Here is a 17,532-nt window from a genome sequence, read left to right on the forward strand (position 1 = left end):
TCTGGGGCCTGGAGCTGACGGGAGGGCTGAGGAAGGGGGGTTCAGTGGTGAAACCAGGAAGCAGGCGACTAACCTCCTGAGGGGCCTGCTTGTTCGTCCTGATCCCCTGCCACTCACGGGGGGGTGGGGGGGAGCACCTCAGCCACAGGCGGGGGGGGAGCACCTCAGCCACAGGCGGGGGGGGGGAGCACCTCAGCCACAGGCGCGGGGGGGGGGGGGTGTTGAGCACCGGGAAAAGGACCGCTGTAGCCACAGATGGACCTGGGAGGGGAGGGTGAGTCGCACGCCAGCAGCAGCGCCTGAGGTTGAAGTGGGAACTTACTGAAAGGGACAAAGGCAGGGGGGGCTCGCACTCCTCCACTGCGAATGCCCAGAGCCAGTCCCCACACCCCCTTTGCCTGCGTCACGTCCACTGTGGGGAGACTTGACCAGGGAGCTCTGGGGTTCTGGTACTTCCACAGCTTCTGGCCACTCTTGATGGAGAGAAGCCAGTCCATTTCATTTATGCTGGGATTCCATTTGGACTTGGAGCAAGTTCCTTCCAAACTTCTCCCTCCAGACCTGGTTCTAGTCCTGTTCCTGAGACAAAGTGGCGTGTGTGGTCCAGAGCAGTTCCTTGTTTCTTATCATTGACACAACCAACAAGAATTGGTGAAGCCCTAGCTAGATAGAGCATTGGCCTGTGGACTGAGGAGTTACTGGCTCGATCCCCAGTTGGGAGCATGCAAGAGGCAGCTGATCAATGATTCTCATTATTGTTTCTATCTCTCCCTCTCCCTTCCTCTCTGAAATCAATACAAAAAAAATGGTTGATAACAATACATGTCAGACATGTCAAGTTCTGGGGCAAAAAACTTGAATAAGGCATGGACCTCAAGGAGTGGAATAGCCGGACAGTAGTAATGATAGTGTAATAATGCAATAATTTTATAGCGCTCTGTAAATTAGAAAAGAACTCCCATGTGTGCACTGAACTGCCATGCTTAGTGAGGTGGGCAGATCATTATCCTCCTGGGATCGCTCACCCACTGGACATTTGTCGAGCAGTTTCTATCTGCCATTTGCTGCTAAGTGTGATGCAGAATGGTCCTTAAAGGAGCTCACAAGTAAGCAGACAGCTACCACCGTGGGACAAGTGCCCTGGGGAGGGTGGTGCCGGGTCCTAGGGGGCAGCACTGGCTCCATAAAGGAGGGGCCTTGAGATGCTGATGAGGGAAGAGAGGACAGAGCTGGGAGCCAGACGTGTATGCAAGGTCTGTATGGCTGGGAAAGGCAGTGCTTACGAATTGCTATGGGGACACCCACCACGGACAGCCACGCCAGTTTGGTGAGTCAGGTGCAAGCGGAGGCTGACGGCTGAGCTGGGGGTAGCTGGGCATTGGGGAAGAGCATTCCAGAGGGGACAGCAGAGGTCCGGGGACAAGCCCAGGACGACTGGCACACTAGTGTGTTCCACGTGTCTGGGCAGAGGGTCCAGTGGAGATGCTGGGGGAGGTGGAGTGGGAGGGGCAGGCTGGGCCAGCCATGCTACAGGTGCAGGCGTTATCCAGAGGAACACTGGAGAACCTTAAGCCTAAGGAGAAATTTGTGCCTTAGAATCTAAGGCTTAGATCACTCTGGTTGCATTGTGGAGACAGGTTTGGAAAGGGGAGAGATCAGAAGCGTTTGCAGCAATCCCAGGAAAAGACTAGAAACCAGAACCAGAGGTCATGGCAGATGGAGAGAAGAGGAATCGGTAGTTTTATGGGTACTTAGGGGGTAGGGTTGACAGGTCTTGGGCATTGTTTTTTGTTTTGTTGTTAGTCCTCACCTGAGGATATTTTTCCCATTGATTTTTTAGGGTAGAAGGGGGTTGGGGGGGGAGGGAGAGACAGAAACATCGATGTGAGAGAGATACATTGATTGGTTGCCTCCTGCATGTGCTACAACCCGGGCAGGGATCAAACCTGCAGCTCAGGTACGTGCCCTTGACTGAGAATCAAACCTTCGACCTGTTGGTCTTCGGGCTGATGCTCTAACCACTGGCTAGGGCATTGGGCATTGTTTTGCTGTGTAGGTGAGGGAGAAGGACAAGTCAAGTGTGCACCCCATTTTTCCAACTATGCAACGGTGGATGGTGGGCCATTTCCTGAGATGGTTTATGCAAGTAGTGGTTGGGGGATGAGAGGTGGTGACTGAGGACAGGGATTTGGGGTCATTAACGTATAGGTAAGAGGAGAGTAACATCATCCACTGGAAGTGTGTAACATGAGAAGAGCTGAAGAAAGCGGAGAACACTAGAAGGGCAGGGAAAGGAGCCAGACAGGACAAACCTAGTGAAGTGTGTGAGCCGTGGAGCAGGGAGGAAAGGTGGCCTGTTGAGGAGCAGTGGCGTGATTAGCCACTGGATTTGGCGACAGTGAGCCTTCATGATCTTGGTGGGTCAGTTGCATTGGACAAATGAGATCAGAAGTCCTAGATGTCAGGGGATTGAGGAATATGGCCAAAGGAAGTGGAGGTAGAGGAGGAAATGTTACAATTTTCAAGTTTGGCTATGTTTGCAACAAAAGAAAAATGGAGGAGAACGTATATGGAATTGATAAATTAATTTTTTTATATATGAAGTTTGGAGTGTTTTAACAAACTTCAACAAACAAAAGCCCAGGACCAGACAGCTTCACAGAGAAATTCTACCAAACATTAAAAAAATCAGTACCTATCCTTGAACAATTTTTATTCCAAAAACTTGAGGAAGGCATGCTTCCAAACTCATTCTATATGGCCAACATTACTCTGATACCAAAACCAGACAAGGACACTGCAATAAAAGGATTACAGGCCAATATTTCTGATGAACATAGATACCAAAATTCTCAGCAAAATACTAGGAAACCGAATTCAATAGCATATTAAAAGGATTATGCACCATAATCAAATGGAATTTATATCAGGGATGCAAGGGTAGTTCAACATTCACAAAACAATGTGATTCATCCCATCAACCACACCAAGAATAAAACTCATAATTATCTCAATGAGGCATAAAAGCACTTGACAAAATTCAACATCCATTTATGATGAAAAAAGACCCCCACCACACCTCAAAATGGGTATAGAAACATTATATTGGAAATCAGCGAGCTGAACAGAGGATGCCTTAGTAAGCCAAATTTAGAGTCTTTATTACACCAGCGGTCTTATAGGAGTTGTCTCAAAGTGTGAGCCCTGCAACATAGAGGAAACTTTCCCTTTATACCCTCCTGGTTTCTTTGTCTCCTAAATATGGAGCTTCCAGACCTTTTACAGACTTTACAAAGAACGCTATGTACTGGGAGATATTTTGCAGGAAGCTTGTAGCCTTGAGCACAGCACAATTCAGTAACCTTGAGCAAAACACAATTCAGATAACTAAAAGACACCTGGCATGGGAATAACCAGGGACAGACTAGACCAGGGGTGGGCAACCTTCTTGTGAGTGTGTGCCAAAACCAGCAAAATCTCTGACTCAAAATTCTTCTGCGTGCCAACCCTAATTTTTTGAGAACATGTTACGCCTACTTAATATCTCTTAAGGTGTATGTATGTGAAGAACCTTGAAGAAATAATAAAATTCATTCAAGTGACAAAAACACAGTATATGATGATGAAAAATAGATTTATTTTTTAATGTATACATGTACACTGATAGTCCGACAGAAAACTTTATGACTCTGTTTGATATTATCAGTGAGACTTTTGCTGCTGCATCACTGATGACAGAGATTTTTACATCAGGTTTATATTTCGTGACTTTCAGAGATATGCACGAGCTACTACTTTCATCCATCAGGCTACTCCTATTACGAGACTTAACAAAATTCATCACTGAGAACAAAGATTCACAAGCGTATGTGGATGAAAACATGGAGAGTAACACTGTTGCAAAGTTTTTTAAACAGAAAAAATTTTCTGGAATGGCATTCCAAGTCCTCAATAGTTCATTTTCGACACTTCTTTCTGGTACTCCCGTCTCTAATTGCTTTTTTTCAATGTTTTCCAAGTCAACTCTAAGGTCAATAAATTTCTGCTTCCAAATTGAGCTACTCCTGAAATTCAATCAACTGCATTTCAAAGTCAGCTATGTCTATCCATGAAAACATTTGTAAGTTTAGTTCCTCCAGTTTCATGCTGTCTGGAAACCTCATGAATTTTGCTATCTCTTCCAGTTTTCTGAATTTTGCAAATCTTGAGAAGAACTGCTCAATAGTTGACTCGATGATGTTTAAGAACAGCTTTTGAAGGCTTTGACAGTCTGTTCTGTCATCTTTTGGGAGGTCTTTGATGTGCCTCTTGAGGTTTGGGAAATATCTATATCTCTCACCATCCACATCCCTCTTAAAGACTTCCAGTTTCTTTTCAGAAGCCTTTATGTAACCAAACATAACATCAAGTGTCTTGGCAGTTCCTTGTAATTTAACATCTAAGTCATTCAAATGTTCACAAAAATTGTAAATGGAAGATTATAAGAGAGGGTTTTGTGTGCCAGCAAAAGTTACTGGCCTAGGTGCAGCTGTGCTGAGCCATCTGGAGCAAAAGTGGTTTCTGCTCCCATTTTGGCTAAAAGGTCTCTGCCCATTGCAGCGGTTCTCAACATGTGGGTCGCGACCCCTTTGGCGGTTGAATGACACTTTCACAGGGGTCACCTAAGACCATCCTGCATATCAGATATTTACATTACGATTCATAACAGTAGCAACATTACAGTTATGAAGTAGCAACGAAAATAATTTTATGGTTGGGTCACAACATGAGGAACTGTATTTAAAGGGCCAGAAGGTTGAGAACCACTGCATGAGAGGACCGGGCAATCTGGCAAATACAGGAATTCATGAACCACCTGGTGGCCGCCCAACTGACATCGGCGGAGGCGGCAGAACGGTCTGCAGCTGTGGTCCCGGGTAGCTCCAATAATGGTGACTTCCTGTCCTGAGAGGGGAGCTACCTTCTGAGTAACTACCCAGTGCTCTGCCCCTGTATCACCCATAAAGTTCACAGTCTGGCCCCCCATTTTCATTTCGACCATCGGCTCATGGGGGCCCAGTTGGAAAGAGCCCAGTCTGTCCTAGTCAGAGTCAGCTGTTGCCAGTCCGAGGAGGTCTGCCTCAGGCGGCTCTGGCCAATAGTGGCTGGGTGGTTTGGATGACCTTGCCAGCTTCTTCTGGCCTGCTCCTGCCCTGCCTGCCTCTTCACTCCTGCTACTAAACCTTACTCTGTCCCTTTTTACACACGCAGAACCGGACCCAAGGTGGCAAGTTTTGAACAATTTTAAAATTCCTTAACATACAGTCTAAGACAGTCAAGTTTGAAGAGGAGCTATTACCCATGTTGCAGGGAGGGACCGGGTTTCCTCCTCTTTAAAAAAATACCTGAATAAAAGAACTAATCAAAATAAGCCTTATTTTCTAACTTCATTTGTCCTTGGGTGTGGACAGCAAATGACACTAATCAGATTGACATAAACTATTTAACCTCTGTTTAGGGAGGCTAAATGCAAATCATTTACTCCCAAGTGTCCTTGGTTTAGGGAAGACAGGATTTAAGGATTTAGGGAAGACAGAATTTCTGCTCAGTTTCCCTATTCTACTTGTCCCAGCTTACTGGCCTCTCATCCATTCAACTTTCAACATTTCTCTTTACCTTCCTCCATTACACCAAAGCCATACTTTCCAGTTAGTTAGAACTCTTAACCTTAATTTTTAGGTGACATGTAAATAATTAACATTCCTCAGATTAGCAATACATTCATATTTTTTAAGAGACACAAACAGAAATTTCACTAGCTAAACAATTTTAAACAAACAACAGAGACACATTTTTAAACAATAAAGACAGGTAACATTCCCCATTAAAAACTTTGAATCACCACGGAAACTTGGGAGAGATTTTGAAAGGTTTTTTTTTTTTTAAAAAAAAACAACAAAACAAAACCAAAAACACAAAACAAAACAGAAACAAACATAAAAACACTTTTACACCGGCACGCGCCATATTTACGCCACAGAATACCACCAAATCAGTTTTAATTGTGCAGAGATACAGAACAAGTCCCTGAACAGAGGCAGTAGAAAACTGCCTAGGAATGCTTCTCTTCTACCTTTTTTTTTTTTAAAAAGAGGCCAGACTCAAACCCTTAGCCAATCCGAGTTTTGACTTCCCTCCCAGAGATGGTGAATACCGTCTAGAAGCCATTCCTCCAGAAACAGGACAAGTCTCTGGTAAACAAACAGACAGAAATCCTCACTAAGTGGGCTGATTCCTCCCGTGACGAGAGAAAACCAACTCAACAGCGCTGCCCAAGACCTTCGCAGACCACCCTCAGCAAATCAAACGTTTTAACCAGATGAGCAAACAGAAAATCAAAGTAGCTTTGGCTTTCACACAGACCAGTTAATCACAGATAATTATGCCAAGACAGACAAACATCCGTACTCACACTTTCTCAGTAGACTAGCCCAGACTGGAGCTGAGCAGATAGGCATGGGGGCACTCCTGGCACCCATGCCCCAGAACCTACCGGAGGAGTTAAGGCTGCATCCAGCCCCGCTTCTCAGTAGTAAATTGGCTAGTCTCACACACACACATACACAAACAGAAGATTGAACCCATAATTCCTTAATGGAATCTGAATTCACTCACCTCCGGAGTCTGGATTCCTGATTTACCTGACGAAGTCCTATGACTTCCAGGGAGGTGATCAAGCTCATCCTTCCACTCACTTGGAGTGGGCCTGACTGACGGGGGCCCCTACCTTACAGATTCTGTCCACAGGTCCAGAGGTGTCCGTCCACTTTCTCCAGATGCCGGCCGGATCCTGGGCTGAGGTCCGGGAGTGCCTGGAGTTCCCCCTGGTTCAATTCTGCTAAAATCAGCAGTGGGCGCCTTCCGGAGGCCTGTCCCATGCCCCTGGGTCCCAAACCCCATCCACTCACTGGAGGCTAAACAAAGCCAAAATGCGGTTAGCTTCCCAGTCAGGGAACCACATGTTACAGAAGAGCAAAGAAATACCAAGCACACTTCCTAGAGAAAGGGAGGAACCCCGTTTATTAACACTAGTGGACTCCGGGAGTAATTTCCAAATCAGAGTGAAGTAACAGCAGAGGCTTCGCTTTTTATAACCTTCTGGGGTCTTTGTCTTGCAGATGTGGTTCCGCCCCTTTCCTGGGCTACAGGAAGGCCCCCAGGTGTCGATGACCTGTCCTGGGGCCAGCGATAACGACCTCCCCCCCCCCCCCCCCCCCGCCCCGCCCAGGGCAGTGCATTGTTCAGTTTTTATGGCCTGACACTGCCTTGCAAGACCAGTTTCCTTCTCAATCACACACACATCACACACAACACACACACACACATCACACACACATCACACACAACACACACACACACACACACACACACAGCATTATAAAAGAAGGAAGTCTTGCCTGGCTAGAGTGGCTCAGTTGATTGAGTGCCTTCCTGTGCACCAAAAGGTTGCAGGTTCAATCCCTGGTCAGGGCACATATCCGTGTTGCAGGTTCAGTCCCCAGGTGGGGCATGTATAGAAGGCAACTGATTATGTCTCTCTCCCCCACCCCTTTCTCTCTCTAAGCATGTCCTAGGGTGAGGATTTACAAAAAAGGATTGACACATATAAGCATAATCAATGGATGTAGACCAGTGGTTCTCAACCTTCCTAATGCCGCGACTCTTTAATACAGTTCCTCATGTGGTGACCCCCAATTTCATTGTTACAAATTGAACATAATTAAAGCATAGTGATTAATCACAAAAACAATATGTAATTATATATGTGTTTTCCGATAGTCTTAGGCGACACCTGTGAAAGGGTCATTCAACCCCCAAAGGGGTCGTGACCCACAGGTTGAGAACCGCTGATGTAGACAATAGTGGGGTGAGGACCTGTGCTGGGGGGTGAGAATGGGCTGGGAGAGGTCAGTGGGGGAAAAAGAAGACATATGTAGTACTTTCAACAATAAAGATTTTTAAAAATGAATTAATTTAAGAAAAGAATGAAATCAGCCGGAACCGGTTTGGCTCAGTGGATAGAGCGTCGGCCTGTGGACTGAGGGGTCCCAGGTTCGATTCCGGTCAAGGGCATGTACCTGGGTTGCGGGCACATCCCCAGTAGGAGGTGTGCAGGAGGCAACTGATGGATGTTTCTCTCTCATCGATGTTTCTAACTCTCTATCTCTCTCCCTTCCTCTCTGTAAAAAATCAATAAAATATATTAAAAAAAAAAAAAAAGAATGAAATCATGCCACTTGTGACAACATAGATGAATCTAGAGGGTATTATGCTAAGTGAGATGTTAGGCAGAGAAAGATAAATACTGCATGGTTTCACTTATATCTGAAATATAAAACAAATGAACAGACTCATAAAAACATAGACCAAATGGAGAGGGTGTAAAAATGGGTAAACAGGTAAAGGGAACATAGTCAAAACATTGTGATAAGGTTGCATGGTGACAATTGATTACTAGAATGAGTGGGGTGATCACATCGTAAGGTATAAAAATGTCAAATATTGTAAACCTAAAGCTAATATAACCAATAGAATATTATATATAGACTATACTTAAGTAAGAAAAAATTTGAAGGGCACATGTGTGGGTGAAATTGAATAATGATTAACTGGAAAAAATGTCTGCTGAGGTTAAAAAGGGTAGTTAGTATGTAAGTTGGGAGGAGATATAGTTAATTGCAATATAGATTCTTTCTCTTGCCCAAACCGGTTTGGCTCAGTGGATAGAGCGTCGGCCTGCGGACTGAAGGGTCCCGGGTTCGATTCCGGTCAGGGGCATGTACCTGCGTTGCGGGCACATCCCCAGTGGGAGATGTGCAGGAGGCGGCTGATCGATGCTTCTCTCTCATCGATGTTTCTAACTCTCTGTCTCTCTCCCTTCCTCTCTGTAAAAAATCAATAAAATATATTTGAAAAAAAATAGATTCTTTCTCTCTTTTCTCCACAGTAATACTAGATTTATTTTTTCATAGTCTGATAAAATTTTGAAAATAAACTTCTCACTTACTTTGTGGTGTTTTTTTGTGTGTGTCCATTTCATTATAGGGTATATAAAGAGAATATTTTGTGGGTCTTTCTATATGTTATATTCCTGACTTATTGCTGGTTTGTTCAGGAACTCAGATGCCCTAAGCTTATAAATAATGAATGTAAAAATTCAACTAGCGAGTGCCACGTTGGGCCCGGCTTCGGCCGACGGGCTGGGTCGGGCTGCGGCTGCGGCTGGGGCTGGGGCGCTCGCGCCGGGTGCCGGGGTGCCGGGGTGCCGGGGTGCCGGCCGGGCCGTTGGGCGACGCGAGGCGAACCGGCGGCCGCGCGCCCCGCCCCGCCGAGGGCGGCTCTGGCTGAGGGCGGAGGGGCGGGCGGAGCGCCCGGGGCAGCGCTGAGGCGGACGGCGGGGCCGCTGCCCCCGGAGAGCCGGCCGCGATGCTGGCGGGAAACCTGGTGGAGGAGTTCGAGATGAAGGAGGACGAGCCGCGGTACGACCACCAGGACCTCCAACTGGCTGCTGAGCTTGGGAAGACATTACTGGGTCGGAACACAGGCTGGGGGATTCTCTTCAGCAGGTGTACACAGCCAAGCAGGAGCAGCGACAGGAAACTGAGCGCCTGACCAAGCGGATGAATGAGCAGCTAGGTGTCACCGCCAGGGAGCTGGAAGAAACCAACCAAACGCTTGCTGCTGACAGCAAGGCCTCACGCAGAAGATTCTGAGCAATGGCTGGCTGTCCCTCACAGCCTGACGGAAACAATCGAAAGCCTGCAAGCCAGCACCGATCACCTCCAGGGCCAAGTGGAGGAGCTGAAGTCATCTGGCCAAGGGAGAAGGAGCCAGGGGAAGCGTGGCCAGAAGTCGGCACCCAGCTTCTCGGGTCTGAAAGAGCTGCATGACTTACGCCAACGCTTTGTGTATGACCATGTGTTTGCGGAAAAGATCGCTTCCTTGCCGAGTCAGCCACGCCCCGACGAAGGAGAAAACAGGCATTCGGAGACGGCAGTGAGGACGCCGCAGGCACAGCTGGGCCTGGAGCGGCAGAGGCGGGTGGCCCTGGAGGAGGAGTACGGCTTGTGCTGAAGGAGAACAGTGAGCTGGAGCAGCAGCTGGGGCCACTGGCGCCTACCAGGCCCGGGCGCTGGAGCTGGAGGCTGAGGTGGCTGCAATGCGGCGGGTGCTGCAGGCGGAGCGTCCCTTCGTGAATGGGGTCGAAAAGCTGGTACCCGACTCCCTGTTTGTCCCTTTCAAAGAGGCTGGCCAGAGCCTGCTGGAGGAGATGCTGCTGACGGTGCCCGAGGCCCAGCGGAGGCCCCGCACGCGCAGCAGCAGTGAGACGGTGCTCAGCAGCTTGGCCGGCGGTGACCGTGAAGGGCCACGAGACCTGCGTCCGAGGGCCAAGGCTGTGAAGCAGAGGGGGTGTCCCTGCTGCAGGAAGTGCAGACACAGTATAGCGCCCTGAAGGCCAAGTACGAGGAGCTGCTGAGGAAGTGCCAACAGCAGGAGGGGGACTCCCTGTCCCACAAGGCTGTGCAGACTGCCAGGGCTCCAGCCAGGGACCCAGCTTCCAGGGACCCGCCCGCCGCTGGTGCCCCCGAGCTTGCTGGGTCCCCCCCCAGCACACCACCTCCCCAATACAAAGCACTCTTTGAGGAGATCTTCAGCTGCATCCAGAAGACGAAGCAGGAGATTGACGAGCAGAGAATGAAATACCGCTCTCTCCCCTCCCCTTAATGGGGCCTCCAGCTCCCCTGCTCATTTCCTATCTCCATCACCCTTCTCCCACTCAGACATGTTTGTAGACCCCAAAGCCTGAAGTGGCTCACTACTTTGCTGACTCAGCAAGTGTGTATACACAGTGAGGAAAGGGGATGGCTCCTGGTATCAGCTTCCTAACCCAGGTCCCTTTCAGCCCCACAGTAAGCCCCTCCCATGACAAACTGGCCTCTGGCTGGTGCTGACTAGGCTGCCATTCTTTTTAAATATATGTTATTGATTTTTTACAGAGAGGAAGGGAGAGGGATAGAGAGTTAGAAACATCGATGAGAGAGAAACATCGATCAGCTGCCTCCTGCACACTCCCTACTGGGGATGTGCCCACAACCAAGGTACATGCCCTTGACCGGAATCGAACCTGGGACCCTTGAGTCTGCAGGCCAACGCTCTATCCACTGAGCCAAACCGGCCAGGGCATAGGCTGCCATTCTTGAGAAGCCCCGAAGCAGTGGGGGAGAGCTGTGCTCCCGGAGAGGTAGGCCTGGAGCCTCCACAGGATGTGCTTACATACGCAGTGCCCACCACATGGGAAAGGGCCGGGGAAACGGAGCTACGGCGACCCCTGCTGCCTCCTGGCTTACCTTCTCAAAAATGTGGAAGCCAACCACCAACCTGCACTGTCCCCGAGCACCGGTGGATACTGTGAATTCAGGAAGACCATTTCGGAGAAAGTAGGGGTCTAATCCAAAGAAACAGTGTTAACCAATACTCCACACCCTAGAGTTTCCTTTGCTGCCAGCCGCACTGACAGGTGATCCTAACAGACCTACAGCACTGAGCACCTGCAGAAAGGCGAGCTCTGTTGGACCCAGGTCCGCCTGTCAGCCTGCGCTCCACCCCAAAGGCCTGCGCCCCCATCCCGGTGTGTTCACGCAAAGTGCAGTGTTAGGGTAGCCGCGCACACACCAATTTCCTTTCTTAAATACAAATGGGAAAAGCTCTCCTGTGCTGTCTGAGCTGCTGACCTGCTCAGGGCCTGCGGCTCCTGTCAGTGGTTGGCCTTGGCTGCAGGAACCCCATCTGCTGCTTTACTGAACAGTGTTGGCATCATTCTAACTGTGGAAATGGATGACTCCTCGCACTTGCATACTTTAATTTAAAGCTATTTAAGAGAACTGTGGTTCCAGTAATTGTATATATTTTTCTAAAAACCAAATAAAACTACCTATGAAAATGAAAAAAAAAAATTCAACTAGCCCGGCCAGCATGGCACAGTGGTTGAGCATCGGCCCATGAACCAAAAGGTCACTGGTTTGATTCCTGGTCAGGGCACATATCCAGTTTTCAGGCTCAGATCCCAGTGTAGGGTGTACAAAAGGCAGCTGATCAATTATTCCCTCTCATCATTGATGTTTGTCTCTCTCTCCTTCTCCCTTCCTCTCTGAAATCAGTAAAAATATATTTTAAAAAATTCAACTGTAGCATTTGTATTAGAAGTTTTCCACAATAAGAATGCCATTTATTTTATTTTTAAATATATTTTTATTGATTTCAGAGAGGAAGAGAGAGAAACATCAATGATGAGAGAGAATCATTGATTGGTTGCCTCCTGAACGCCCACCCCACACCCCCTTCTGGGGATTGAGCCCACAATCCGGGTATGTGCCCTTGTCCATAATCGAACCTGGGACCCTTCAGTCCACAGCCGACACTCTATCCATTGAGCCAAACCAGCTAGGGCGAGAATGCCATTTATTACAGCATTCTTAAGTGTCGATCTGCCAGGTTAAGTCTTTCAGCACCACGGACAGATCTATACTTCCTTGTGTGTAGGGAGCTGCAGTTCTAGCTCAACTGGACACAATGGGTTACCAGAGAGGGAATTTAAGATAAACCTCAATGGTCACACATTTGTGATCTTAAATACAGAAATCAGTCAAAGTCTCAAATACTGCATCTCCCCCAGTTCCAAACCTCCACTAACCATGCTATCACTGTAATAGAAAGGCCTGTTGGGGCAGAAGAGGAACTGAAGCCTAGAGGCAATCACTTCCCTGACCCTCTCTCCCAGCAGCTTCCCTGCAGTACGACAGCACTCAGGCCACAGCAAGCTCTTCCAGGAGGAGGATGTTAGCCTGGAGGAGGCTCTAGAGAAGCTGAGGGAAATGAAGACAGGACAGTCCATTACATTTAAAACTAGAGGTTCCCGCTCACCCTGGAGAGTTAAGAGGTCAGAATGAACAGAGGTACAGAAGCAGAGAGAAGTATGGCATAAGTAGGGGAGGATGAGACTGAACTGGCAGGAGGCGCTGGGGGGAGGCGGTCTGGATCTGTAGGGTGGGGGGAGCTCAGGAATTTCTCCTCTCTGGACAGACAGCGCTTAAATCTTGAAGTAGTACTAACTATGAAAACTGCTGTGACGGTGTGTACAGGGGCTAGAGAGATGAAACACCAACATGTTTCCAACCCGACCTGCCTCAGCTGTGTGGGGGGTTGATAACTAGATGTGAAGTGAACAGAGGTAAATCCCTTCCTCACCTTCTCCAGGTTTCCTAGGCAGCAAGGGTGCAGCTCGGCCAGAGGACTTGCGAGACCGTCTTGGACTGGAGTACATGGTGGTTTCAGGGACAAAGAAGTTTAGAGGCAGAAAGGGAACCTCTGAGGCTGAGAGAGATGAAGCGTGGCGGGGCCTGGAAAACGCGAGTTCCAGGTGTAGTCACTGTTTTAAATTATACACAGTCTGACAGACCCTCAGTTTAGCCACATGGTCTAGTGTCATGTGAAATCAGAAGACTTTGGGATGGCCGTGTATGACAATATTTGTAAAAAATAGCTACAGGGCACTCACTGTAGTGATTAGCAACAGAAACCACCTACCTATCAGCAGGGAGCAGTTGCACGTATCATACCAAGGAGGAGGGTTAGAATGGATGAATCAGCCGGGTGCTGGCTCCGTGGGGAGCACTGTCCTGTGCACGAAAGGTCCCGGCTGGATTCCTAGTCAGGGCACATGCCCGAGCGTGCGGGGCAGTTCCCCGTCAGGGTGCGGGAGGCAACCAACAATGTTTCTTACATCGATGTTTACCTCGCTCTCTTTGCCTCTCCTTTCCTCTCTTTCTCTCAAATCAACTTTAAAAACCATATTAAAAATTAAGAGTTAAAGCTTATTTTGTGAAACTGTCAGGATGCCCCTTACATTACATACATAAAACAGCAAATGGGCACTTTGAATAAATACTTTCATTTCAAAAAAGCTGCAATGAACACAAAAGTGAAATAGAAGTTATATTTGAAAGAAGTAATAATATCTCTATGTGCAGGTTATACGATCTCATGCGTAGAAATTCAAAGGAATACACTAAAAAACACATTGGAATAAATGAATTCAGAAATTTGGCAGGATACAAGACCAACCCACACAATTCCAAATAGTATTAATGACTAAGCCAGAAATTATATTAAGAAAATAATTCAGAGAACCAAGATGGCAGCACAGGTTAACACCGGAGATTGGTGCCTTGAACAACCAAATCAAAACACACCTAAAAGACGGAACGGACATCATCCAGAACCACAGGAAGGCTGGCTGAGTGGAAATTCTACAACTAGGAGGAAAGAGAATATCATACCCAGACTCAGAGGAGGCGCAGTGCTGAAGTGAAATACTCAGGTACCGAGTGCGCGCGGAGCGGGCTGGCGGCGGAGGGCGCGGTTGGTGTTTTCAATCGGGAGGGAGTCTCAGATTCTGAGCTCCAGATCCAGGCGAGTCTCTAGGGACCCAGACTCAAACGGGAGAAGCAGGACTGTCTGCCTTCAGTCGGAACTCGAAGGCAGCTTTCTCTCCGAGGTTTGCAGCGGTTGCTGGGACTCTGTGAGGCAGAGCCCCTAGGGACGGAACTGAGAGCCACCATAACTGCTCTCTCCGGCCCACCCTGTTGATCCCGAGCCCGAGCGACCCACCCGCCCAGCCCAAGCCCTGTGCAGAGCCATTTGCCAGATAGCTTCAGGCAAACGTTAGATTAGCACCTCCCTAGGGGACAGAAGTTCTCTCACTGCAGACACAGCTGATTCTCACAGCCAGCTGGCCTGGAGGTCAAATCCCCCTAGTATTAACTACAACAATCAAGGCTTAACTACAGGAGGACTGCACACAAAGACCACTAGGGGGTGCACCAAGAAAACATAAAAAAATGAGAAGACAAAGAAACAGGACAAAACTGTCAATGGAGGATATTCAGTTCAGAACCACACTTTTAAGGTCTCTCAAGAACTGTCTAGAAGCCGCTGATAAACTTAATGAGATCCTCAACAAATCTAATGAGACCCTCGATGTTATGATAAAGAACCAACTAGAAATTAAACATACACGGACTGAAATAACGAATATTATACAGACTCCCAACAGCAGACCAGAGGACCGCAAGAATCAAGGCAAAGATTTGAAATGCGAAGAAGCTAAAAACACCCAACTGGAAAAGCAAAATGAAAAAAGAATCCGAAAATACGAAGATAGTGTAAGGAGCCTCTGGGACAGCTTCAAGCGTACCAACATCAGAATTATAGGGGTGCCAGAAGATGAGAGAGAGCAAGATATTGAAAACCTATTTGAAGAAATAATGACAGAAAACTTCCCCTACCTGGTGAAAGAAATAGACTTACAAGTCCAGGAAGCACGGAGAACCCCAAACAAAAGGAATCCAAAGAGGACCACACCAAGACACATCATAATTAAAATGCCAAGAGCAAAAGACAAAGAGAGACTCTTAAGAGCAGCAAGAGAAAGAAACTCAGTTACCTACAAGGGAGTACCCATACGACTGTCAGCTGATTTCTCAACAGAAACTTTGCAGGCCAGAAGGGAGTGGCAAGAAATATTCAAAGTGATGAATACCAAGAACCTACAACCAAGATTACTTTATTCAGCAAAGCTATCATTCAGAATTGAAGGTCAGATAAAGAGCTTCACAGATAAGGAAAAGCTAAAGGAGTTCATCACCACCAAACCAGTATTACATGAAATGCTGAAAGGTATCCTTTAAGAAGAGGAAGAGGAAGAAAAAGGTAAAGATACAAATTATGAACAACAAACATGCATCTATCAACAAGTGAATCTAAGAATCAAGTGAATAAATAATCTGGTGATCATAATAGAATCAGGGACATAGAAAGGGAATGGACTGACTATTCTTGGGGTGGGGGGGAAAAGGGATGTGGGGGATGCAGGAAGAGACTGGACAACAATCGTGCACCTATGGATGAGGACAGTGGATGGGGAGTGAGGGTGGATGGTGGGGCAGGAACTGGGAGGAGGGGAGTTATGGGGGGAAAAAAGAGGAACAAATGTAATAATCTGAACAATAAAGATTTAATTAAGAAAAAAAAGAAAATAATTAAAAAAGAATTAAATAGGGATAGAAGTGACAGCCCCCAAATAACCCTCACATTTATGATCAATTGATTTTCAAAGATGGTGCTAAGACAATTAAATAGGGGAAAGAATCATCTTTTCATCAAATGATGCTCGGACAACTGGATATCCAATGCGAGCACTAACATGATGAAACTCTTAGAAGGAAACAGCGTAAATCTCCACTAAGAGCACAAGCAAAAAGCGAGGAACAGACACAGTGGGCGTCGTTAAGATGCGCGTCCAAGGACACCATCTAGAAAGCAGGACACGCCCAGAAGAAACGTTTGTTGCTGTTGCAGATGAGACATGTGGTAATGGAGAGAGTGTGTGAAAACATGCGAAAGGCCAACAATCACATAAAAACATGTTCAGTCCCGGCTGGTGGGGCCGGTGGTTGAGCATCGACATATGAACCGGGGGCCAGGCTTTGATTCCTGGTTGGAGGAACATGCGGGCTCGATCCCCAGGAGGGGGCGTGCGGGAGTTAGCCGACCAATGATTCTCGATTTCTGTCACTCTGAAGTTAATAAAAACATTTAAAAAATGTTCAACATCATATCCATCTGTGAAATGCAAATAAACCTACAAGGAGATACTTCCCACGCAGTAGGATGGCTGTGATAAAAACGGTAAGTGCTGGCAAGAATGTGGAGAAGTTGGAACCGGTGCACGCTGCTGGTGGGAGCTGACGCCTTGCAGTCCCTTTAGAAACAGGCCCGCAGTGGCCAGAGGGGCCGACGGACTGCACATGAAGCCATACACAACGCGCGGCCTCTCACACAGGGAATGTTATTTGGCAAAAAGTGGAGAGAAATTAAATGCTAACACATGCTACAGCATGAACCACGCAAACATTATCCCAAGTGAAAGAGCCAGACACAAAAGGCCACACATTATATGATTTAATTTACATAAAATATGGAGAAGAGGAAAATCGGGAGAGAGGGCCGTGGGCTGGTGGTTGCTGAGGCTGAAGGTCTGGGAATGGAGCGCCTGCCAATGGCTGAGCACTTCCTGGGGGGAGAGGGTGTCTGGAGGGGACTGTGGGGGGCAGCGGGGGGGGGGCAGTGGGGGGCTGGGTGAGGGGGGCCGTGGGGGGCTGTGAGGGACTGTGGGGGCTGTGGGGGGCTGTGGGGGTCTATGAGGGGGGCTGTGGGGGACTGTGAGGGACTGTGGAGGGCTGTGGGGGGGTTGGGGGCTGTGGGGGGGCTGTGAGGGACTGTGGGGGCTGTGGGGGACTGTGGGGGGCTGTGGGGGGCTGTGAGGGACTGTGGGGGGCTGTGGGGGGCTGTGAGGGACTGTGGGGGCTGTGAAGGACTGTGGAGGGCTGTGGGGGGGCTGTGAGGGACTGTGGGGGCTGTGGGGGGCTGTGGGGG

The 17,532-nt window shown here is 48.1% G+C and overlaps 1 pseudogene; it reads left to right on the forward strand.

The window, feature by feature from the left end:
• The first annotated feature begins 9,465 nt into the window (after positions 1 to 9,465).
• LOC132236587 (cerebellar degeneration-related protein 2-like) lies at positions 9,466 to 11,163 on the forward strand (annotated as a pseudogene).
• The last annotated feature ends 6,369 nt before the right edge of the window (positions 11,164 to 17,532 follow it).

Source organism: Myotis daubentonii, chromosome 6 (assembly GCF_963259705.1).
Source record: "Myotis daubentonii chromosome 6, mMyoDau2.1, whole genome shotgun sequence".
Classification (NCBI taxonomy): domain Eukaryota; kingdom Metazoa; phylum Chordata; class Mammalia; order Chiroptera; family Vespertilionidae; genus Myotis; species Myotis daubentonii.